The sequence below is a fragment of the Osmerus eperlanus genome, chromosome 7 (assembly GCF_963692335.1).
Source record: "Osmerus eperlanus chromosome 7, fOsmEpe2.1, whole genome shotgun sequence".
NCBI classification, from domain to species: Eukaryota; Metazoa; Chordata; class Actinopteri; order Osmeriformes; family Osmeridae; genus Osmerus; species Osmerus eperlanus.
In genome coordinates this window covers 7,139,194-7,165,922 of record NC_085024.1, presented here as the reverse complement: position 1 = coordinate 7,165,922, position 26,729 = coordinate 7,139,194, and the positions used below count along the sequence as shown (strand labels likewise).

General features: G+C 41.6%; 2 long non-coding RNA genes and 1 pseudogene across 2 annotated transcripts; all 3 read right to left on the bottom strand.

Moving 5' to 3' along the window:
- Positions 1 to 95: 95 nt before the first annotated feature.
- On the bottom strand, positions 96 to 617 carry LOC134023111 (uncharacterized). The gene is made up of 3 exons (XR_009930738.1): positions 528 to 617; positions 297 to 359; positions 96 to 177 (listed from the first exon to the last, which is right to left on the bottom strand). It is a non-coding gene; the product is annotated as an uncharacterized LOC134023111 (long non-coding RNA).
- Positions 618 to 789: 172 nt separating this feature from the next.
- On the bottom strand, positions 790 to 2,223 carry LOC134023938 (uncharacterized). Its single transcript, XR_009930818.1, has 3 exons — positions 2,100 to 2,223; positions 1,899 to 1,949; positions 790 to 1,353 (listed from the first exon to the last, which is right to left on the bottom strand). It is a non-coding gene; the product is annotated as an uncharacterized LOC134023938 (long non-coding RNA).
- A 15,980-nt stretch (positions 2,224 to 18,203) lies between these two features.
- Positions 18,204 to 20,388, bottom strand: LOC134024120 (uncharacterized; annotated as a pseudogene).
- Between the last annotated feature and the right edge of the window lie 6,341 nt (positions 20,389 to 26,729).

The window sequence follows — 26,729 nt, the reverse complement described above, 5'->3', positions numbered from 1 at the left end:
TATTCTATTTGCTATGGCTTTTGCAGTCACTCAACCTCAACCACAAATGTGTAATGTTAGAGAGGCAAGACACAAGGACGACTCTCAGGGCAGATTCAAGATATACATTGTTTATTTAACAATCGCCCCTCCATATCGACCTCCATCACCCCTTCATATCCTCCATACAACTTCATCCTTCAATGAGAGACAGAAGCAAGAAAAACAAATATAAAAAAACATTATGGATATTTGACTTGTCCTGACCCTTCAATATTCAAACCCCAGATTGTGAAGTCAGTAACAGCACTACTTACTAGAATGGTCTCCCTTCTGGGCGCAATTGTTTCGATATCCCCCTATCAAACTCCTCCACTTCACTGAAATAGTAGACAGACAATATTATTTCTAGGTAAGCATAAATATCAGTTACACTAACAAAGAAGTGTACATTAATTAGCATTACTGAAGTGGTTGATAATACAGGTATTAATATTAGATGATAAAGTTGTATGGCATTGTGCAGAAAATGTACATTCTCTACTTACCTCTGATGATAAACTGGTCCAGAGATGAACACCTTTTCTGCATCCTGCAGGGACATATTCTTGAGAATACTCAGGCCTATATGATGGCCTACAAAAATGATATGGTTAATTTTTAAACAATTGAAATACACTGTTATGCCAATACTGTACCTCAAGCCATTATACATAGGTAGCAACATGGTAGGCATTTTGTTTATATAGGCTTTGAAAGTGCAGGAGCAGGAACATGTACAAATACTTTACATGGCTAGGCCTACCTCTGGAAATAGAACACCAAGGATGTACTGCACTTCATCTGTGAACCTCAGTTTGGTTGGTGTTCGGTTCAGCACTGCCTTCAGAGAGGCAATAAGGGTGTCCTGTAGTTCCTCACTGTCGAGGTAGACAGGCACCTGGGAAGAGGTCTTCAGAGGAAACCAGGACGAAAGCTTTCCATTGAATACACCCTATGGGCAAATCAATGTACAGAAACATTTATTTAGTGGGAATTGGAATGAGTGTGTTGTGTGGTAGTCATTGAACAACTGACATTAAATACATACATTAAAGAGAGACAATAAATGACCGGCATAGTGAAATGATACATCTGTTGATGTTCCTTTGATGAGAAAAAAATAAGTGAACATTGTCAAAGTAAAGTCCCTTGGACTGTACGATGAAGTCCACTTGTCTCTTTTCCTCTGCAGTGCGGTCAGTGACAGCTTGCATGTGTAGTGGACGATCCTCAGTGATGCCACTCGGTCTTGCCGCCCTGTACACTGGGTCAAGTTGTCCCTGCAGCAAACGTCAGGCCTCATCAGTCCAGAAGGCAAACCTCTGGCCATACCTTTCAAAAATTAATATGATTAATAGAAAGTATTGCAACGGAAAAAGCTAAGGCATTGTTGCACAATTGACATGAGTGAATCTTCCATGTAGAGTACTTGTTAGTGATAGTCTACTGATTGTTTATCTGTAGATGGTTGACATTATGTAGCCATCAGATGTTCTGACACGCTGCTGATATTTGACTGAGATTTTAGATAATCTAAAAGTGACCTTCGAAGTGTTATTGGAATTAATAAACACAATGTTTAGGGCTGTCATACCCTTGTATTTCAAAACGCTCCATTAGTAAAAGACACCACCACTTCGGAATCGAAGGCATGTCAATCTGAAATAAATTTGACAGTGACTATGAGAATTTAGTTATTAATGTATCCTTTTTTTTCCAAGATAAATTTGTTAGTATAGTATGTTGCAATATGTATGTTGTTTTTTTTTTGGGGGGGGGGGGGGGGGGGGAGATACAGAGAAGATGGAAAACAAAGCATTGTATTCACAATGTTAACAGAAGCCTGCATATACTTTCCAAGACAACTGTAAACTTACCATAAGCATGAATATCCCACAGTCATTTCCACAGGTCTGGTGTGGCAAGCCCTAAAATCATAAAAAGAAATTGAAACATGACAGATAAGTCTAACAGCTGCTGTGTTCTCCGTCACATGATGACTTCTATATGAAGTCAAGAGTACGGGCAATAGTAATATTTCTTTGTAGTATCTAAATAACTATGCATTTATTATTCACCCCAATATCATGCCATGTCTTCTCAGTCCAGCTCCCAGGATCTATTTGCTGAGCAATATTCCTATACAAAAAGAAAACATATATATAATTATAACAGGATATTTTGGCATAAATACTCTAATTTACAGTTCATCAGTGATGGTGCACATAAGTCTGCAGTGGCTGCTACATGTATAGTAGGTGTCACGTGTAAATGTAAAAGTTTGATTGTAAAATTTGAGAAAAAAAATCACTGATCAGAGCCAAGTAATAAAACAATAAACAGGTTGATGTTTACAACCACTGAGACATAAGGCAATAGGAACATAGCCAAAACATGCTTGTAGAGGCGATAGAAACATTAAAAACATACTATTACAGGCTGTAGGAACATAGCCAAAACATGCTTGTATAGGCTATAGAAACATACTATTACAGGCTCTAGGAAAATTGCCAAAACATAATTTGCCATCTGAACTTGGCATACAGTATGTCTCATCTGTGGACCTAAAAATGTGTCTGTACTCAGCATCGCCGAAGCCAGACTCATGCATTGTGTACTGCGAGTCTAAAAAGAGCATCTCTCTCAGGAGGGGCCTCATGATCTATAATGTGGTAATGGGTAAAGAGTTGAGTTGAGAAGTATTTATGACAGGGAGGAAGGATGGATTTTACTCTGTTTGGAATAAAAAACGAATAAACTGTTGACAGTTATAGTGGTCAAGTTATGGAACAGCAGTCCAAGAAATATATATCTGTGTAAGTGTATAGATGTAAATGATAGAGAAATTAAAAACATTTGAAATATATTAATGTTTACAACTGACCAGGAAAACATAATATAAAGCATTTATAAATACCACAATTATTAAAATACACTATAACACACCTAGATAAATACACTAAGACACTACTTACTACTACTTACTAACCACTACAGTTATAGACACTATTATGTAGTATACTGTGGTAACAGTAACATTCCCTTACACAGAGAATGAAGTGTTCTGGCCCGTTTGCAGTGGTCCATGCCGGAAAGACTAAGAAGTCTTTCATGTCAACATCCTCCTAAATGAATGAAACAACATATTGTCATTATGCAGATCTATATTTTTGTGAAGCCATACCTGTTTTGTTATTTAATATGCACTCACTGGAAAGTTGACAGTCATGTTGGTTTGTGTATGCTTCCAAGTAGGAACAACATACATGACCTCTATATAAATGTCTTTGCCCTAGTACAAAAAAAACAGCAAATTTGAAAAGACAAAATATAACACAATATAGTAACAACAATATTCTGATCAATTTAGGCTTTAGTCTTCTGTATATACATAACATACATGTTGCTGAGCCGCTTCATGAATCAATTTCATGCAAGCATTCCCAATCTGCAAGAAACAATCAAAACTGAACAACCAGAAAAATTAATACAAACATGGATTTTCCCTTCCTCATGTTTCCAACTTCACACTGCTCACAGTAGAATCCATGTCTCTTCGCAGCCCTAGACTCAAGAATTCTTCACTTGTAATACATGTTGGACCTTCTTTAACAATAATTTCCAAAGCAGGACTTCCTGTGTCCAACACGTAATCAAGCTGGAAATAACAGCATTTAGTGAGATAAGAGTGTACACCATGACAAATAGGAAATATTTGTACTTATTATCATACCAGCTGGTCCTGGATAGGATTTCAGTCTGTTTCCCAAGGCTTCATTGTTGCTGAATCGTTGAGGGCTTCTGTCTGGGGCACACCAAGGGCCACTGTCTGGGGCACACCAAGGGCCGCTGTCTGGGGAACACCAAGGGCCGCTGTCTGGGGAACACCAAGGGCCACTGTCTGGGGCACTGCTTCCGGCAAAACTAAAGTAAAAATACACAATGAAGCTCACCAGTCACACATTTCAGTGCATGCTGCCTAACATACATAAAACAAAATTAAAAGTATGACAGGACAAGAACAACATGAGGAGTCGTGCACTGTACGTCCATTCCCCCCCCATTACTCACCACTTGGTACATCAGTGTTCCATGGATCAGGTTGAACAGTGGTGGATGTCTCTGAGGATACTCGATTTCCAGAAAATATTAATAGATATCTCAACAATATAGTGAATAATAATGTGCTGTTTTTAATTGGGTGTGCTTTGCCTTCGGCAAGGGCACAACCTTTGTTCTCTCACATATATATTTATTATTGTGAGAATGCTGTTAAGCATTCTCACTATTGTTTTCCTGTTTCTCTTTATTGTGAGAATGCTGTTAAGCATTCTCACTATTGTTTTCCTGTTTCTATTTATTATTATTGTGAGAATGCTGTTAAGCATTCTCACTATTGTTTTCCTGTTTCTCTTTATTATTATTATTATTATTGTGAGAATGCTGTTAAGCATTCTCACTATTGCTTTTCAACTTCTCAGTTCTTCCGCCGTTTTTTGGCCTTTAACTCGTTCTGCATACTTTAACCGATTCCTACAACTTTTGTATCAAAACGTTCAGCTCCTTCAGGAGATGATGGCTATGACTTTTGGTATTTCTCACTTTTATACTTTTTAAGACATTAAGGTTTTTGTGCAAATTATTCTCCCATTAAAAGTAATGGTAAATCCTTTCAAATCATTAAAAAGCTTCCTCCTCTTTCAAACGTAACTACTTCAGCTTACTTTCAGCTAGAGACACCATTCAACCTTTAAAATGTTCACAAGACATTCAGCTATTCCCAAATGATTCAGCTTTTTCAAATGTTCAGCCAATTTTGAATTATGACAGTTTGAAATACATTAAAATGTTTGCTCCTTCTTGATTTTTATGAATGAGCAGCAAGCAGAGTGGCACACTCTGCTGGCTGCTCTTTCTCTGATATTCAACTAATTTGTCAAACAAATTCCTCTAACGTTCATATAGTTTAACTTACAGAAACAAGTTATACCTTAAAATGTAGGAAAAATTGTCCTCTTTCAGCCAATGTAACTACTAAAGAGCTCACATTTACAGATTTTCAGCTATGAGCCTTGAAGCGAGAGCAGCCTTTCAAATTCTCTCACTAACTTCAATGGAGAGGTGAGTAAAATCAGTCAGAGAAAGCAAGAAGGAACAAGATTTTGAAACTGCCGATAGAGTCGTATTTCTGACCGCACAGACATATAAAGGACATCTCTGGTTTCGGCAGAGTCTTGGGTCTCGGAAAATATCCTTATATTTTGGATTGGACGTATAGTTTTGCGTCTAGGTCAACTTGTTTGAGGTGTGGATGCTAGGTAAATGTTCGTTTTTCTCTCTGCCTAGCTCGTTAGCTATCACAGCTGCGCCATCACCGTGGCAACCAAACAAACAAGCACCAGGAAAGCAAAAGGAACACGTTTTTGAAACTGCAGGTAGAGTCATATTTCTGACTGCACAGACATATAAAGAATATCTCTGGTTTCGGCAGAGTCTTGGGTCTCGGAAAATATCCTTATATTTTGGATTGGACGTACAGTTTTGCGTCTAGGTTATCTTGTTTGAGGTGTGGATTCTAGCTACATTTCTCTTATTCTGTGCCCTCACCGCGTTAGCAATCATAGCTGCACCATCACCCTAACGACAGACACGCACCACTCAGTCTCTCACACAGGTGATTGGTACATTTACTTGACCATGAGAAACACGATTACTAGCTATTGTCGGTTTATACCAATAATACGATTACTCCGTTTACATGTGTAATTAGTTATGCGATTACTCAATAAACGCGTCTACATGATTCTTTTTTATTAATCATTGTATGCTCCACGGACAAAACTTGCACCATCATCCTTCTGCAACAAAGTGTCGCTGTGTCTTCCTGTATCGGCCCTACTGCTGTATGTTTCATTCCATCAACACATTGAATCCTACTAAGAAAGCCGAGTAAACGCACTCAATGGTAGGCTACATCTGCTACTGCTATTACTATCCCAACTATAATTTCAGCTGTTAAAACGATAATATTCTTGTTACGACTAGCTAGCCTACTTCTTCTGTTTAACAGTTCAGCTTTCAGCTTCTCCCACATTGTAGGCTATTTTAGCTCTTAGCTTTGTTAAGATGATGCAGTTCAGCTTCCACACTGCCTCTTGTGTGTGACTCACACATTTTTGAAATTCATTTCAGCTATTTTCTCATTTCTCACTTTTATACTTTTTAAAATATTAAGGTTTTTGTGCAAATTATTCTCCCTTTAAAAGTAATGGTAAATCCTTTCAAATCATTGTTGGAATGCTGCTCCAGCCCCTTTCAAAAATACCTTTCGGTTGCTTTGAAGCTTCAGCTTATAACTTTCTACTAAGTTTTCACTATTTTCAGCTTTTTTAGCATGGTCAGCTATCCCCATTCAGGTTTTCAGCATTCTCACTGCTGTTTCGCAGGAACAGCGGTTTCTAGTATCAACTTCTTAGTTCTTCCGCCGTTTTTTGGCCTTTAACTCGTTCTGCATACTTTAACCGATTCCTACAACTTTTGTATCAAAACGTTCAGCTCCTTCAGGAGATGATGGCTATGACTTTTGGTATTTCTCACTTTTATACTTTTTAAGACATTAAGGTTTTTGTGCAAATTATTCTCCCATTAAAAGTAATGGTAAATCCTTTCAAATCATTAAAAACCTTCCTCCTCTTTCAAACGTAACTACTTCAGCTTACTTTCAGCTAGAGACACCATTCAACCTTTAAAATGTTCACAAGACATTCAGCTATTCCCAAATGATTCAGCTTTTTCAAATGTTCAGCCAATTTTGAATTATGACAGTTTGAAATACATTAAAATGTTTGCTCCTTCTTGATTTTTATGAATGAGCAGCAAGCAGAGTGGCACACTCTGCTTGCTGCTCTTTTTCTGATATTCAACTAATTTGTCAAACAAATTCCTCTAACGTTCATATAGTTTAACTTACAGAAACAAGTTATACCTTAAAATGTAGGAAAAATTGTCCTCTTTCAGCCAATGTAACTACTAAAGAGCTCACATTTACAGATTTTCAGCTATGAGCCTTGAAGCGAGAGCAGCCTTTCAAATTCTCTCACTAACTTCAATGGAGAGGTGAGTAAAATCAGTCAGAGAAAGCAAGAAGGAACAAGATTTTGAAACTGCCGATAGAGTCGTATTTCTGACCGCACAGACATATAAAGGACATCTCTGGTTTCGGCAGAGTCTCGGAAAATATCCTTATATTTTGGATTGGACGTATAGTTTTGCGTCTAGGTCAACTTGTTTGAGGTGTGGATGCTAGGTAAATGTTCGTTTTTCTCTCTGCCTAGCTCGTTAGCTATCACAGCTGCGCCATCACCGTGGCAACCAAACAAACAAGCACCAGGAAAGCAAAAGGAACACGTTTTTGAAACTGCAGGTAGAGTCGTATTTCTGACTGCACAGACATATAAAGAATATCTCTGGTTTCGGCAGAGTCTTGGGTCGCGGAAAATATCCTTATTTTTTGGATTGGACGTACAGTTTTGCGTCTAGGTTATCTTGTTTGAGGTGTGGATTCGAGCTACATTTCTCTTATTCTCTGCCCTCAGCGCGTTAGCAATCATAGCTGCACCATCACCGTAACGACAGACACGCACCACTCAGTCTCTCACACAGGTGATTGGTACGTTTACTTGACCATGAGAAACACGATTACTAGCAATTGTCGGTTTATGCCAATAATACGATTACTCCGTTTACATGTGTAATTAGTTATGCGATTACTCAAACGCGTCTTCTTTTTTATTAATCGTTGTATGCTCCACGGCCAAAACTTGCACCATCATCCTTCTGCAACAGTGTCGCCGTCTCTTCCTGTATCGGCTCTACTGCTGTATGTTCCATTCCATCAACACATTGAATCCTACTAAGAAAGCCGAGTAAACACACTCAATGGTAGGCTACATCTGCTACTGCTATTACTATCCCAACTATAATTTCATCTGTTAAAACGATAATATTCTTGTTACGACTAGCTAGCCTACTTCTTCTTCTGTTTAACAGTTCAGCTTTCAGCTTCTCCCACATTGTAGGCTATTTTAGCTCTTAGCTTTGTTATGATGCAGTTCAGCTTCCACACTGCCTCTTTTGTGTGACTCACACATTTTTGAAATTCATTTCAGCTTGCGGGTATTTTCTCATTTCTCACTTTTATACTTTTTAAAATATTAAGGTTTTTGTGCAAATTATTCTCCCTTTAAAAGTAATGGTAAATCCTTTCAAATCATTGTTGGAATGCTGCTCCAGCCCCTTTCAAAAATACCTTTCGGTTGCTTTGAAGCTTCAGCTTATAACTTTCTACTAAATTTTCACAATTTTCCGCTTTTTTAGCATGGTCAGCTATCCCCATTCAGGTTTTCAGCATTCTCACTGCTGTTTCGCAGGAACAGCCGTTTCTAGTTATTATTATTGTTTATTTTCGCGCCCCTAAAACTCAGTCAATATTTGGCCTACATAGACAACCTAGGTGTCAAAAGTTTCGTCTTTGTAGCGATTGAGTTGCTTCTATTGGGATTTACGTTCCGTTGCACGGTTTAAATAGAAATTAAGTTTTTGTGGCGAAAAGTGAAGCTAACGGTGGCTAACTTGCTAGCCACAGTCAATGACGCTACTTACGTCACTAACGTCACGAAAACTCGCGTGACTACCTCTAGCAGAACATTAGTTTAGCAGATTGTTAACTTCAGGGAGATAGCTAAGCTAACTGCTTTACTGCAAGGCAGCTGCAGAAACGCCACAAGCAAAGAGGCCAGGGTGATAACTATTTACTAATTTTACTTTGTGATATGACACACAATTGTGATGTGTAATGTACAATATAAGCTGATATTATTAAGGAAGTACATCTATTTTCAGAAACAGTAGTCTACTATTTCACTGAAGTATTAGCATCATGACATTAGCCTCTGTTGCCCGGGCAACACATACTACAGTGGTCTATGATGCATCTGTTTTCAATCGTTAAAATTAACATTCCTCACAAATACATTTTCGTTGTAGGATTTATTATTACATTAGATTACAAGTAAACGATTTGTGGGTGAAATTGTCATTACCTGTGGTTTCAAACCAGTGTAGCTCACTGCAATGCTGTAGCCTACGCGAGACACAAAAACATCTACACAGCTGTTTAGGAAGTCAAACGGCGACAGAACATGTTCGGCACTCCCCTTACTTAAATCAAAAGTCTATCTAACTACTAATCTGAACTTCAATGCCACAGCCTAAACTGTCAATCTGTTCATGAAAATAATTAATTTCAGCCTAAACCGTACAACGGAACGTTAAATCCAATTCAACCAACGCAATCGCTACCAAGACGAACTAAATAACTAAATAAATCCACTAAATAAATGTCAAGCTTATTTACGTTTTGGGGGGCATATTTTCAGTTAGCATATGGTACTGTTTGAATCGCGATTCCATCTTCTACTGCCGGTAACGTCGTAGAATAATCTTCAAAGGGGGTTCTTTATTAATGAATGGATGCAATGAGTAGGCTAAATGCCTGAAAATATCACTATAAGGGAAAAACTTAAAAGGACGTTTAAGTCATAGAGATTAGGTCCATTTTTACACCGGTCTGCCAAATTTATTCGTTTTGATTCAACGATGAGGCTGCATCTTGCAGGGGAAATGAGAAGACATCTATTTCATTATACACTTCACTCGTATTTTCAGTTGTAAATGAGCAGCAAAAAAAATGCTTTTAAATCTATGTAATCTTTATAAATAATAAGTATGCATTTTTATATAAAATATACAGAAATATCAGTTGTAAAAATGTCATTCAAAAACGGACCCCTGTTGTAGCACAGTCCACAGACAAAGCACGGTACCATCACACCTTCTCCTACCCCCGACAAGGAAAGGGTCTTCCCCCTTTGTCCTTCTCCCAGAGGAGAAGCTTCAAAGCTTCTGACCCAGCATGGGGTCAGATACAGAGGCCACACGGCCCACAGTATCAGACAAAGGATTTACAAGGAAGAACTTTCTTATGTGGATTTACAAACATATTATCAAGGACTACATGGCTCATGGACACTATTTCAATGACAGTAGTTGATGTGTTATAATGTGTGTTTTTCCCATTTACTTACAACATTGTTTAATTGAGGTTGATTATAACTTCCCTTCAAGTATAGTTAAGTCAGCCAATCTTGATATCAAAATGATTGTACCATACTAACAAAACCATTTACGAATGTTTTATTGTTATATTCTGAAGTTTGAGCATTCCATGGACAGTTGAAATAACGGAACTCAAAAGGTACAGCTACTTCACACCTAGGCAGATCTCAGGACGACGCCCAGGTGGGGGGAAACTGACCAATGAAAGAGGTCACCTTCACGGGGACCCCCCCCTTGTTCTTTGGAGTATAAAACCCCCAAACGTACAATCACCCCCGCTTGTTCGTAGGAATTAAACTGAAGTGAACGCGTCATTTCTAAACTATTCCTCTCAACCTGCAAATTCACTGAGCGCCCGGAACTTTGGCCAAGGATTCCGTTGTTCTATTTTCGTTGGACGATAACGAAACCATTGACTCTACCCTTCTTCAAACCGACAAAAGTAACTACGATTTGCAATATTTCTTACCTGTGACATATTGGCATGTTGTGATTAAATTGTTGATGTTTGATTGTAATTTACAAATGAGTTAGCTTAACCCTTGCTAAGTCAGTTGCCCTTGCTCGTCCATTGTTACCACAAAGGCCTACCTGTCCCTCTCTACCCCTCTCTCTCCCTCCCCCCTTTACACGCGCTCTACACAGCCATTGTGTTGCTCGCCCTCATTTGCATCCAGCCACTGTACTACTCTGACTAACCCATAACTTATCTGGTATTTGTTCATTATAATTACATTCTCCTAAATAAATAATTGTGTATAACATTCGCGTATCACTCACGTTATCTGATCTGCTCTACTTTCATAGAATTCACGACTTAAGATTAGACTGATTATTACGAAGGCTATTATTTAAATATTATTCAATAAGGTTTCCTCTATCCCTTTAACAATAAGAGGTGGTGCCCCCCCCCAAGAACTACATACTTTATTATAAATTAAGTATTGGTAATCTTAAACGAGCAAACCCCGCTACATATTGGTGCCCCGTGTGAGGCTTTGAAACAGATTGAAATGAGCGATCTATAACGGAGATACATTTTCCGTCTGAAACCCACCCTCCCACCCTTTTGGTTAAATTAACGCTCCGTTGTATTTAACTATTCCCCCAGATAGCTACGGTTTTAAACACTGTTTGAATACTGTGCTGTGTACTCATTGAATTGGCTTTGTCGTGAACAATTGGCTGTGTGTAACTAACTAGCTTCGGAAAAGCTAGACTTGAGCGGAGGTACGCGCGTGCGCAGTGACACTGCGACCCGTCTCATTTCATCTTGTGAAACTACAAAGGCAGCGCTTCTAAATTAAGGCATAAGAACCTTTTTATAGAGTCACAACACTACTATTTTGGTACCATACACGCTTCGGAAAGGTGTATTATAGTAGTGTTGGCCATTTGGGTTGAGTAAATCAACCAAGCAACTGATAAGTTGCCATTGTCTAGTTAGAGGTAGATAACAGACATTGATCAGTCCAAAAGGACTTTGATTTTGAAGGAGACTACGCAGCTCTCCACATTAAGCTATATGCTTCTACCTTGTTAAACAATTGGTAAATTGATTAACTTAGCTTTTCGGAAAAAGCTTCACTTTGTGTTGCATGTAATTCAACATTAATGTAAACACTCAACCTCTAGAATCAGTAAAGTAACAGTAAAATAATTATTGAGACAGGAGAAGCTGCTTATTTAAGGACCTTTATTGTTGCTTAACCGGAAATAGTTACCTTTCGTGAACAAAGACCTGTAATTTGATTTTCATTCCGCGCACTTAAAAGTGGAAGTTGTCAGAATATCGGCGTTGTTGACCATACTGAACTGTAATCCTATTTACCCCTCATCAATATACAACTTTAACAACAATCGCTAAATAATAATTAAACGTAAAGTGTATTATTTTTAGTTTGCCCACTCTATCTGCGATCAGTCCAAAAGGACTTTTGTTTGGAAGTAGCCGAACAACGCAGCCTGTACTGCCACAATATTGTTAAACAATTCCGAAATTGATAAACTAGCTTTTCGAAAAGAAGCTTCACTGTTTCGCATTCAATTCGAGGTGAATGTAAAACCCTTGCCCAATATAAAGCTACATTATAGATGCAGCAACAATTTAGTTCATTATCTGTTTGATTCTACAAGCTAAACCGGCTAACTTAATGTGCTATAGTATTTAAATACATTGTACTTTCTCAGTCCAGTTTAGGCTAAAACAAATCAACAGCTACTCAATCTAAATTCTCTAATCGTTTATAGATAATATAACAAGATTACTGAAATTAAGATTTAATATAGGCCTAAAAGAATAAATAATTTGTTTGAATCTTTGATCCTGGAAGGTGACTTTAATATTAATTTTAATTTCTGAATATTAATCTCAGTTTTTGATTGTTAATCTTTGAATATTAACTTCTGATTTTAATTTTAATATTAATTTGGTAAACAATTTTTTTTTTAATCTTTGATCCTGGGTGGTGACTTTAATGTTAAATTTAATTTCTGAATATTAATCTCAGTTTTTGATTGTTAATCTTTGAATATTAACTTCTGATTTTAACCTTAATATTAATTTGTTAAACAATTTTATTTATTTTCTGAACCTTTGATCCTGGATGGTGACTTTGATATTGATTTTAATTTCTGAATATTAATCTCAGTTTTTGATTGTTAATCTTTGAATATTAACTTCTGATTTTAATTTTAATATTAAGTTGGTAAACAAAAAAAAAAGGAAAAGAAAAGTATATATATTGTTGCCAAAAAGAGAACCACTACAAAACTAAAGTGCCTATCAACATTATCACAATAGCATTGTGTTAATAACTTCCAGTAGCCGAACCAAACATGTCTCACCTCACGGAAGCTGAGAAACTGATTGTCCACCTATCCGAAAAAGAAAACCCAAGATATGTGGAAACGCTGACCGATCTAAATTCCGATATGATCACCAGGAAAACTCAAGAAGTGGTCATAGAAAATGTAGGCCAAATATTGAGCAAATCCCAAATTGTCAAATGCCTATCCAGCCTCGGTCTCAACTATGCTGCACTACGCAGGTTATCAATAACAAAAGTCAACACACAATGGACACAGGCTCTCCAGGATCGAGAGGATGCTACCAAGGCGGCACAAAGAGAACAAGAGCACAGGAAACGATTGGAACAGGAAACCAGCAACCTGGCTGTGGAACTGGAAAGAGCTAAGACACAACTAATGGAAAAGGAAATAACCCTCAAAGATGCCCTCAAAGAAAAAGAAAAGGAACAGGACCGACGGGAGCTAATGGAACAAGAAACCAGTGACCTGACTGGAGAACTGGATAGAGCTAGACAACAGCTAATGGAACAGGAAACAACCCTCAGGGATGCCCTCAAGGCGAAAGAAACTGAACAAGATATCCGGGAAACACTTCAACAGGAGAACAAGGAACTCGCTACGGAACTGGGAGACCTAAAAGAAGAAATGCAGGGGGTTCAGAAAAGCAAAAAGGACTCAACCGCCCTCATGGAAAACACAATTAAGATATTGGATGAAGCTAATGAAAAAGTAGCAGACTACGACCACCTAAAAGAAGAATTGCACACTCTCTACACAAAATTCCAACACCTGGACCAAGATCTCTCACACATCACAGCTGACAGGGAGACAATGAAGAAAGACTTACATGAAACAAAAGTGGAACTACTATCTACCATTCATAAGCTGAACAAAGCGAACGCCACGATCCTAGACAAAGAAAACTCAAACACCGACCGAAGGTGGAGAACTGACATCAGAGAAATGGATCTGCAACCAAGAAACCAGTACCCAAGACAGCTGCAATCACCTGAAGCACCGCTCCACTCAGAATACGAAACAAGAAGACCATATAGGGATACATCCCCTCCCAGCCAATCTCTGTACCAAGCTGACACGAATCCACGAAGAACGAGGGGAACAGAAGATGTGGAGCAGCAGAGCAGAAGACTGGATGACCAGAAAATGGAGCTACAATTCCAACCTGAACGTCGCGGTCAGACCACAGCCCCAAACAGATGGGATGACGATGATGAACCCTCACGTCCAGCCTATCCACAAAATGCATGGGAAATGCATGACCTGCCACCAGCAGTGTCACTAGATCTGCTATTGAAAATTAGCAGGAACATAGAGAAGTTCGATCCAGACAATCCCACTCAGAGCATTGAGATGTATCTAGAACAACTGAACTCTAATCTCGAACGCCTGCCTACAGCTACAGACGCGGACAAGCTGTACCTGTTGAAGAACACCTCTTCCAGCTCAATCAGAGCCCTACTTGACAGGCAACCTGCTGGAGAACGCCACAGCTATGACATGGCTTGCCGGACCCTCAAGGCTTGGCACTCAGAAAGTAAAGGCTCCTGCTGCACTACCGCCCTGCACACAAAACAAAAGGCCAACGAAAACCCAAAGACATTCTGAGAGGCTCCGGAAAGCCTATTTCGCAACAGAAAACCAACCCGGAGGAGAAGAAACTCCCATGTTCAAGTCAGTGTTCATCAACAACCTCTCCCAATCCATAAAACCCTTCATGACGACCTTCGCGAACCAGGAAACCATGACGGCTCTGCAGCTGAAGGACATGGCATATAAATCATGGGCGAACAACAATCGATCCCAAGACTCAAATGTCCATGTGGTGGAATCAGACTCACACCTACAACTAGAAGGAAGAGAACTCCAGAGACCCTACGAACCCAGACCCGCCTGCAAGCAACCCTCCTATAATGCACGAGACCACTCAACAAGACCCGAACAATATCAAAACAATTACAACAGACAACCCGACAACAACTATGAATACAAACAACACTCCTATCACGCAAGAAACCACTCAACAAGACCCACACCGTACAAAAACGAACACAACAGCCCTGGACGACATCCGTCAGACCCAGCATGACTAGAAGGCCCCAACACGGAAAACACACCTCAAATGCTCCCCATTGGATGGAAGAAAGGGAACAGGACCCGAAAACACCACAAACCCACAAGAAGACGACCTCCAGAAACAACAACACACAAACAAGCCCCACAGTTACACACATTTCTGGGTGAGCTTTCCAGAAAAGGAAGAGCTAACAGAAGCTATGTCCCCATCACACTTGAAGATGAAGTGCCCTGCGAAGGATTGCTGGACACGGGTGCAGAAATCTGCCTGATTGCACCCACCTTGGCCGCTCAGCTAAAAGGAATAGCCAGGTCAAACAGAAGATGGATTAAAAGTGAAGATAGTGAATTCAACATCACAAGCTTCACCCAAAACAAAGCTCCAGTCACAGAGACGCTGTACTTGAAGCTAACGTTTGGGGAAATGTCCCTAATCCACCCCATCCATGTCTCACCGCTTGAGACCGAAAAGCTGCTGATTGGACACGATCTACTCAACAGACTGGAACCCCTCATTGACTTCAAACGAAACCAGATGTGGACCAACGTCGAGAAGCCCTATCCACTGCCTCACCCTGAAGTCCAAAACACAGTCTTCACAGTAGAAGGGGGGGGAGATTCCACGTCTGATCCACATCTCTCAGAAGAGGACCGAATCCATGAGTTAGATGGCCGCTCCAGACCGCCCCAGAGCTACGCCACTCACCCATCAAGACACAAGACTCAAACAAAATCAACACAACGCCATGACCGTCGGGTGCCATCAGAAACCCACCTGCGACGAGAAGCATCACAGGTCCAAAAGAAGTCATATGATGCCAAATGGATGAGAGTGCAGAAAGTAGGAAGACCTACTATGGCCACCAAGCATCCCAGAAGAAGCACCCCAGCTGCAACAAGCTGGCACAACCCCCGGAAGAAACCATCACTACTCGCAGGGACAACAGGCCATGCACAGAGGCCTGGCCTGGCCTTATACCAGCAAACTGACCCTGTCAAATTGCTGACGAAACAAGTGCACAACAGGTGCCTTAGCCAAAATGCCTCAAAGTTCAAGAATGAATGTTCCTTTAAACCAAAAATAATAGGAAAATACTGTCATGAGACAAATATGGCTCCACCAATCTATCAAATTTTTTAATCTGTTACCAGAAAACCCAACATGAATGACCTTGAGGTACTGTCAAAATAATAGGCTACAACGCCTCATAACCAAACTACCCTGGCCCCTGACAAATGAGGTTTATGACTCCAGGAAGTCAAAGCCCACTCCCACTCCTATCATTTTATTTTATTTTAATCTTTCTCCTTTCTTTCCCTTTCCTTTTATTTCCTTTCATTTTTAGGCATAGAACCTTAGCCAGAGAAACTTAGTAATAGGACCCAAGTTAGCCCCATTGATTCCTACATTGTTTAGAGTCCACTCATGCCAATGTGTCCAGTAGAAATGCTATCGTACTGTCGTGTTTGTCTGTTCTCTGCTCTTCTTACGTGCCAACAGCCCGACGACGTTGAATCATCGGACGTTGCCAGCAGGGGGATATGTAGCACAGTCCACAGACAAAGCACGGTACCATCACACCTTCTCCTACCCCCGACAAGGAAAGGGTCTTCCCCCTTTGTCCTTCTCCCAGAGGAGAAGCTTCAAAGCTTCTGACCCAGCATGGGGTCAGATACAGAGGCCACACGGCCCACAGTATCAGACAAAGGATTTACAAGGAAGAACTTTCTTATGTGGATTTACAAACATATTATCAAGGACTACATGGCTCATGGACACTATTTCAATGACAGTAGTTGATGTGTTATAATGTGTGTTTTTCCCATTTACTTACAACGTTGTTTAATTGAGGTTGATTATAACTTCCCTTCAAGTATAGTTAAGTCAGCCAATCTTGATATCAAAATGATTGTACCATACTAACAAAACCATTTACGAATGTTTTATTGTTATATTCTGAAGTTTGAGCATTCCATGGACAGTTGAAATAACGGAACTCAAAAGGTACAGCTACTTCACACCTAGGCAGATCTCAGGACGACGCCCAGGTGGGGGGAAACTGACCAATGAAAGAGGTCACCTTCACGGGGACCCCCCCCTTGTTCTTTGGAGTATAAAACCCCCAAACGTACAATCACCCCCGCTTGTTCGTAGGAATTAAACTGAAGTGAACGCGTCATTTCTAAACTATTCCTCTCAACCTGCAAATTCACTGAGCACCCGGAACTTTGGCCAAGGATTCCGTTGTTCTATTTTCGTTGGACGATAACGAAACCATTGACTCTACCCTTCTTCAAACCGACAAAAGTAACTACGATTTGCAATATTTCTTACCTGTGACATATTGGCATGTTGTGATTAAATTGTTGATGTTTGATTGTAATTTACAAATGAGTTAGCTTAACCCTTGCTAAGTCAGTTGCCCTTGCTCGTCCATTGTTACCACAAAGGCCTACCTGTCCCTCTCTACCCCTCTCTCTCCCTCCCCCCTTTACACGCGCTCTACACAGCCATTGTGTTGCTCGCCCTCATTTGCATCCAGCCACTGTACTACTCTGACTAACCCATAACTTATCTGGTATTTGTTCATTATAATTACATTCTCCTAAATAAATAATTGTGTATAACATTCGCGTATCACTCACGTTATCTGATCTGCTCTACTTTCATAGAATTCACGACTTAAGATTAGACTGATTATTACGAAGGCTATTATTTAAATATTATTCAATAAGGTTTCCTCTATCCCTTTAACAATAAGAGGTGGTGCCCCCCCCAAGAACTACATACTTTATTATAAATTAAGTATTGCTAATCTTAAACGAGCAAACCCCGCTACACTGTGCAACCGACGCAAGCAAGCACACCCTACAATTTCCCCAGAAATTGTACCCTCTCTAATTGAATAGCAAAACTGTATTTACATTACATTACATTTACATTAAGCAGACACTCTTATCCAGAGCGACTTACAGTAAGTACAGGGACATTCCCCCGAGGCAAGTAGGGTGAAGTGCCTTGCCCAAGGACACAATGTCATTTGACACGGCCGGGAATCGAACCAGCGCCCTTCAGATTACTAGCCTGACTCCCTAACCGCTCAGCCATCTGATCCCCATTTAAAGTTACCCAGAACTGCCTGGCTGTTGCTGTTCATTGCTACCTCTGTTTCAAAAACCTTTTTTATGTTGTCCACTCGTTGTTTGTTTTTGAGGATGTTGTAATTGTGGATGATATTCCTCATGAGAAACAGATGGGTTGATGGTAAAGACATATTCAAAAAGTAGTTATTTTTTTTCATTCTTGCAAACAGCTGTTCTGCTACTTGACTGTTGACCTTTCCGGCAAGTTGTGGGACCAGGCCAAGCTTCCTCAGAGCATCGCGGGCATCCTTTGTGTTATCCTCATGGAAACGGTCATAGAGAGGTCATAGTTTTCATCTTTGGCTTGTTCTCTTGATTTGGGGACATTACCCGTCCTTCAAATGGATTGAAGGGCAGTCTTTCTGGTTGTCTGAGATTCATGTGTGTTGCTAGTCCACGTGCAAAGTCATATATCACAATATTTGGCATGTGTTTTCACGTGTCACGTGGGCTTTCAGCTCGAATGTTACACTTAATACTGTATACAATTCCGCACAGGCACATAATCACAGCCCAACCGCCTGAGATGAAAAAAGGCAAAAGAAGCATATTGTAGAAAGACAACCTCTGTTTATCCTACAGACGAGATTTTCATCTTCAGTCAATATGAAGGCACATTTCAGATAATCCAAAACTAACAACTTTTGGAAGTTATTCCACCACAGGCAAAACCGTTCTTAATAACAGTAGCTCCCACATACACTATGTGAAATGTAGCTTACCTGAGGCAGCCCAAATCTTCTGAAAAACCTTGTCGTACGTTTGGCGTGACTTCATTTCATTGGACAATCTCTGGAAGATGTCACTGCGTGATCCAGAGGAATCCAATCCACACTCCCTACATAATGTCCTTACCACTTGAACCTATCAGATATAAAAGAAAAGGTGTGAGGAGCTGTATGTTCATGAAAATTAATGACCTGTAAATTACTAATAAAAACTGAATTATAATAAATACTTTTTTACCTTCTGCTTGTAGAGTTCCTCTCTCAGCCGGTCTTCTGAGACTGTTATTTCACGGACCTCAGCTGGTTTTGGTGGACGGACTCAAATTTCGTGTTAAGGACATGGTTTGAGACGCGTGTCTTTTTCCCTATCCACGGTGCCCAAAAGTGGTATGTTGGTGGTACTGCAAATGGATTGTTTACGGAACCTTTGGAAATATGAAAACACAAGAAATGTCAATAAGTTGCAAGTTGAAATTAAGTGATATAGTTAAATTATTGGATCTATTTTAGCTCATAAGTTCCACAATTCTGCTGTCATTGAAAACGGTCCAACATGTTAACTCATTTATAATTACTAATTGCATTACTTGCGACAAATCCTCGACTGATCCTTTCCATCAATAGTGCCTCCCAAAAACTTTCCATATTAACCTCTCCATTGATGTCCTCCGGTGGTTGTGAAAGGTCACTCACTAAAGAGACAATGTGAAAACGATCAATTCAGAGAGTAATCTGGTCTGTAACTCACATCTAAATCTGTACATTCCATGAAAGCTTTATTACCTGACAAATGAAAGGCTGCCTTCTTGTGGAGGTCCATGATGACCACTGGTGGATGATCACCACAGGTCACACAAGAATACTGGTAATCATGTTCTGTAAGTGCTTCAAAGTGAAGATACCCATGGAGATCTGTGTCAGCTGAGGGGAACTGTACACCTGTAGTCAATTCTAAATACTCCACCACTCTGCTCACTGCAGTATGGACCTAAGGGAGAAGAATAAGAACATTAATTATGTTGTACATTTCCCCAATACAAATGATTAATAAAGATAATTTAAGATAGATCAAAAGTTACCTTCAGCATGTTCCTTATGGTTAGACATAATGGGCGATCAATGAGTATGTGGTCATTAAAATTGTGTAGGCCATCTTTCCACTCTTGGTACCGGTAGTATGATCCACATTGATGGCAAGACTTACAGTAGGTTGACACATCTAGAAATAAAACAATTAAACAAGAAACATAGTACAGTTTACAAGAAACTACAATGGTATATTGGAATAGTATCAATAGATCAACATCATTGACCTACCTTCAACAATACGTGACTGGGTGAGGATTTTGGCCTTGTGTGTAATGAGGACAGGGTCATTCAGTGGCAAACTGCCTGAGCAGTGCTGGCACATCATCTCTTCTGGAATGAGGTGCCTTGGGTATTCTTTTTCCACTGATGGAAGCCGTAAATGTTCTGGCAGAACAGCAGGTAGCTTTTTGTATTTCAGAATGTACTGAACCATGCCTTTCATTTTTTTGGTCACCTTTAGATGGTTAAGCTATGTCCCCCAGGTCAACATCATCTTGACGGTCAGTGTTTTCGTCCCCTGTTGGTGTGGCTGAACTCAGGCATTCCACCTCATCAGTGCTCCGGACTTTCCTAAACAGTTCGCGGTGTGTCTGAAATAAGTGCCATTTGGCAATATATTTGTGTGGGCATGATCTCTTTGTCCTTGAACAAGGACAGTGCCATGAATTGTTTTTGTGTTGTACGACACCATGACTCTTCCCAGTCGACTGTAATATGAAACTGTGGGTTCATAAATTGAGATGTATTTCTTTGTCTCAGGGGTTCCTATGATGGAGTACACAGACAGAGGTACATGGTTGCCTTTGGCAAGGTTCTGACGATCGAGGCAGACCTTCTTTCTCTCCTCACCAAACCACTTACTTTTTACCATCTCAGTGAGTGTTTCTTCAAGAAGTACAGGAGAAGAGGGATAGGAGGTACAATATATTATTGATTGAAGGTGTATGCATTGATATGCTTTCAATCCACTCCTCCATGCCAACTCCTGGCACTCGGTGGATTCACAGGAAACATGTTGATTTTACATTTACATTTAGTCATTTAGCAGACGCTCTTATCCAGAGCAACTTACAGTAAGTACAGGGACATTCCCCCCGAGGCAAGTAGGGTGAAGTCAAGTAGGGTGAAGTGCCTTGCCCAAGGACACAACGTCAGATGGCATGACCGGGAATCGAACTGGCAACCTTTGGATTACTATCCCGATTTCCTCACCGCTCAGCCACCTGACTCCCCTAGCATTTCTCCCCGTCAGGGAATTGAACCCTGGTCTCCCGCGTGACAGGCGGGGATACTGACCACTATACTAACGAGGACACGGTAGTCTGACTTGGAGCGCCGTGCTAGCTCACGAGGTTAAACGGCAAAGAGGCCAAATCAACTGAAAGCAAGGCCAACGACGGTCCACGCAAGAGCAGTGCATTGGCCGGGAATCGAACCCGGGACTCCCCGGCAGGCGAGAATTCTACCACTGAACCACCAATGCTTCCGTGATTTTCCCCCCATACTTTGTACTGAATATGCAGAGGAATACTGGCACCATGAAAAGATTTGTGGACAGTATAGACTCCATTCACTGGATCTATACATTCACTCTGAAGGTGGGAACTTGCTGTTATATCCCTATGCTTGCCTGTGTGCTTCCTTTCCATGTGCCTTTTTAGATTAATTTTGTTCATGAGACAATGGCATACAGGGCATTTTTTCTTCTGTACTGCCTTCACACGGACCCTTTGCGTCTGTCCACTTGGGGTGGTTGGCACAGTGAGTGTTAAAGCTGGGATGGAGGTAGGTAGGGAGTCAGGTGGCTCAGCGGTTAGGGAATCGGGCTAGTAATCTGAAGGTTGCCAGTTCGATTCCCGGCTGTGCCAAATGACGTTGTGTCCTTGGGCAAGGCACTTCACCCTACTTGCCTTGGGGTAATGTCCCTGTACTTACTGTAAGTCGCTCTGGATAAGAGCGTTTGCTAAATGACTAAATGTAGTTGACGGAGTTGGAATGGAGGTAGTTGACGGAGTTGGAATGGAGGTAGTTGACGGAGTTTGGATGGAGAGAGTTGTCGGAGCTGGGATGGAGGGAGTTGACGGAGTTGGGATGGAGGGAGTTGTCGGAGCTGGGATGGTGGTGGATATTGAATGGTGTTTCTTCTTCAAAACCAAGTGTTTAATGAAGTCTGGTTTGCGTGAAAGCATTGCCTGGCAGTGGATGGAGTGGTAATGCAATTGTGGTTGGCAATTTAACCCACATCTGTGAATGGTGTATCCTAAAACATAAGATAGAAATATTATCAGGCCTATATATTACTTAAGTGTCTGAATCAAATATCTGGTCAGAGCAAACAAATCATTGATTGTCTGCTTTTAATGCATGGCATTGAAACTTCATAGAATTTTTTTTTGCTTTTACCTTCATGGAAAACTGACCGGTTGAAATGGCTCTCTAGATGGGCGATGACCTTGCTCAGTTTTGTAGGTTGAAACAAATGAGAGGGACAGAAAGGGCAGTGGAAGTCCTTGCAGCATGTGGTGCATCTTTTTAATTCTGGGAAGGACCTTCCCTTTTGGATGGTTATATGCATCTTCAAAAAGAGAGAGAGAATAATTGGTCAAATTTAACATTTCACAGACTTAAATGAGTCCCAAGCCTATTACTGAATCAAAATACTATTTTAACTTTATTAAAACCGTAAAGCTAAGATTATTGAACAAGCATTTAAACTGAAGACAGTAGCCTGCAGATTTAATTTAGCTGACAGATCAAATCCACTTGTTTTTAATGTGCTGGCTTTATCATACAAGACACCTACAGATAATTGTACCAGAATTGTTTTAAATGTTTAGCTAACTTAAATATGTTGAACAATACTTGATTCACATACGTCGCGCTACTGCTTCATTAAACAAATAAACAAAGAGTAACAATTTACAGTTCGTTTTGAAGCAAGCTATTAAAAGCTAACACATGATTGTGTGTAGCTAGCTAGTGCTAGTTTGTTTGACGTTGAAAACCACTCCAGTGTCGTGAAATTATTTTGACAGCAAAGTTGAAGTTAACTAACGCTAGCTAACGTTAACTTAATTGTCCAATTCAAGACACCAGAATTGTTTTACACATAACCATATGCGATTCACAATAGCTACTTACACTCTGATTCTCGTCCATCTTGTTCTAACCCTACAATATTGAGGAAAATGCAGGAAAATATTGATTATCTTGTTCCGGTCCATGTTTATCCAATTAGCTAGGTGGCGCTGTCAGATAAAACGAGGGTCCTAGAACTGCGGTCCTGAAACTGCGGTCCTGAAACTGCAGCTCTCCGGTTCATGCTACTCGTAAAATGACGGACTAGCGGACGGATGGTCAGGAAAATCAGTTCAGTCAAGACACTCACGTGATTGATTTCACATTTCCATTTATTCATACACATGACAAATGGTTTACCATTGGCGGAATGGATGTACATGGGGAAGCGCTCCCTGCCTTCACTGCAGCATGCATGACATGAGGCAGGGAGCAACAAGTTAAATCCCCCACGGGGAGAACAGACAGACCACATGGGGGAGAAGGGGATGGTGGTGGGTGGCAGCAGCGCAGAACACAAAGGAAATCGAGGACACGTGTGCGTGCATGTGTGCAACTTTATAGCGCCGCCTACCAAGCTAAGCCTATGGGCTGAGAACACGGCGATGGGTGATATGGCTTCCTGGGCGCCTGCTCGGCTTCCTGGGCGCCTGCTCGGCTTCCTGGGCGCCTGCTCGGCTTCCAGGGCGCCTGCTCGGCTTCCAGGGCGCCTGCTCGGCTTCCAGGGCGCCTGCTCGGCTTCCAGGGCGCCTGCTCAGCTGCTCGGCCTAGAGTAGATAGTCGCAGAGCGTTATCCAATGCAGGCCTTTATTGTGTACCGGCTGCAAGCATCGCCCGACACAGTCCCGGTCTCTGTTCTCAAGCGCTCATGAGTTCTGCGCTTCCACAACGTCCAGCGCGGACGTGGACACCAGAAGCAGCCGCCCTGATCCGGAAGGAATACGCCGTATACAGCTCCGGGGACAGGCCATAACACTCGCACAGAACTTAGTGGAGTTGCGTGAGCCACGATCTGGTTGTGGCCTTGCCGGCTGCGTCACTGGTAAACAGGGGCTCATCAGGTGTCTCCCGGGGGCACAAAAAGGTAGTTAGTTTGGACCATCACAGTGGGGGTACCTGTACACTGCAGAACCCGAGAAACACTGTATCGAGCTGGGTGTGGGCTTAGCACGAAGCACCCCTGTCTCAGTGGACAGTACAGTAGTTTGTGCAGTAAAGGGTTGGAGGAGTGTTAGGAAGATGTTTGTCTGCTTTCAGCCCGCTGCTTCCGTGCACTGCTCATAACAACACAGATAGACGGGCTCCCAAGAAGGCTGCATGATGAAGGATCTGCACACCGAACCTACAACTGGACACCTGCCACCAATGCTTTGATGGACACGGTTGCAGCTTGCCGGACTCGAAACGGTGCATCCTGCAAAGGGCACAGCACAGATATGTTTACAGGCAGAGGGCTCACAGAGAACGCATCATGGTATGTATAAGAATATCGAAGCTAGGCAGGGCTTGACGGTATTCACTTGCCCTTTGACGAGGGCACAGATCGTGGAAGCGTCGCTTCAGACTACCTGCAGCATGCAGATACCTATTGCAATCAGTATAGCTGGCTTCATGCAGACCGTCTCACAAGCTTCTTGGTTCATCATTAGCGTTACTCATTATCTGACGCATTGATTACATCAGACACATATGTTCAGCATTGTCAGTACACATTGGTATATCTTAAGGTGTAACCGGGCCAGGGTATTCTTCTCTGCCTTGAGAAAAAGAAGCTCAATGCTCCAATTGAAAATGTTCCTCTTATGATGTCATAAGACAACATGCGTGCAAATGAGCGTAGACCAGATAGGCTACAATATTAGGGGACCGCTAAGGCTGTATAATGCATCCAAAACAGCATGTCATGGGACCTTAAGATGCGTCTCTTAAGTAAGAGACATAGTAGTATATGAAATAGCAGCAGGATTAGCATCATAGATTCATTCCTTTACGGGAAACATCCTATTAAACTATTACTGCTATTAACCGACAACGTTTGCCGTCTCCATTGTTAGGCTACTTCAAATGTCACTAGGACGATGTACTCCAGTGCTTCCGCTGTATTCATCATACCGCTGCTCGGAATTGAATGAAACGTCATCAAATGCGAGCGAGTAGATTGGATCTGCTCCACGATTCTAACAACCAATTTAAACGGCGCGAATACAGCAAGCACTTCTGTTTGGCTCGGTCAAGCAGTGACAAACAGGGCAGCTTAGTAACAGTAACACTACTAATGGCTAAAGTAGCTACCTAGCGAACTCTGGCTGCTTCTTCGGATGCGGGCTTGTGCAGCAATGCATTCATGCTCCTATTATTGTTGACTGCTAGTAGACTGAGAAGCATGCACATTGCATTGTCCTTGCACGATATGTCCAACCCTACACCCTGCAATCGATCAGACGCCCGCCAACAGGTCAGTGCACCGAGAAAACCTGAACGTTATTCACGACGGTACCTGCAAATGTCGCTCCTCGGATATGCCAGATATGCCGCGAGTGCTCGTGGTCGGCTCCTGAACGCGAGCCCCCTTTTTGTACAGCACAACAGCAGCACGGGAAACGGAGCCGCCCTTCGCCGGAGCCTTCCCCGGCAGCATGCAAGGGAGCGGATGGAACGGCCTCGCCGCACTCAAGGAACAAACAGCTCCTAGTGGCCGAACCCCATGGTGTACAACCGACAGTCCTTAATGTTGGCCGACAAGGCCAAACGGGAACTGCGCCTGACTCGGCACCCCGAGTTTCCACCGACCCCATCGGTGCAGGGCTCCTCGGATGGAGAATCATAAGGAAGCAGCTCAAAACCTTTGTTCAGATCCCCAAAACACGCACACGCCGTCCGAGACCGAAGAGACGGACAGGGAAATGCGAACGACAGACAGGCCAACACAACACAGAGAACGGGGCGCGACCAGCAATGGCAGCAGCGCTGAACACAAAGGTAATCGAGGACGCGTGTGCGTGCATGTGTGCGACTTTATAGCGCAGCCTATTGTCAGAAATATTAATCTATCAAGCATTGCACAGTCATTCGGTGAACAAGTTTAAGAAAGCTTTATTGCTTGCGGCCGGCCCACAAGGAGACAAAAACATCACACGCCATTGTGCTACAAAGTTGGTCTGCTAGCATGTTGTGCTAGCTACCTATTTAAACAGAACTGCTCTTGACAGTCATTGGTTCAAACAAAGGCATGCAAATGTCCCATGGCTCTTCTTCATTGGCTCCCTTGCATAGACCTGGCACGCGTGTGTGCGCTCTTTGACCCCTGTAAGCTTGACCATATGATTCACCCAACACAGATATGGCCAGACATCTTTTATGGCCTCTCCAGTAAGAGAGTGGTCAGCCCAGGTCACCTTGTTTACATATGCCCCGTGTTACCCAAAGTTCAGATTTGGGGGTAGGCCTCTCTCTACACACAAGGAATGCTGAACACAGAATCATTCTTACACAGGATAAATGTGTTACATCTTCAATTTTTCCAACACCTATCAAGCTAAGCCTTTGGGCTGAGAACACGGCAATGGGTGATATGGCACGCGCTGCCCG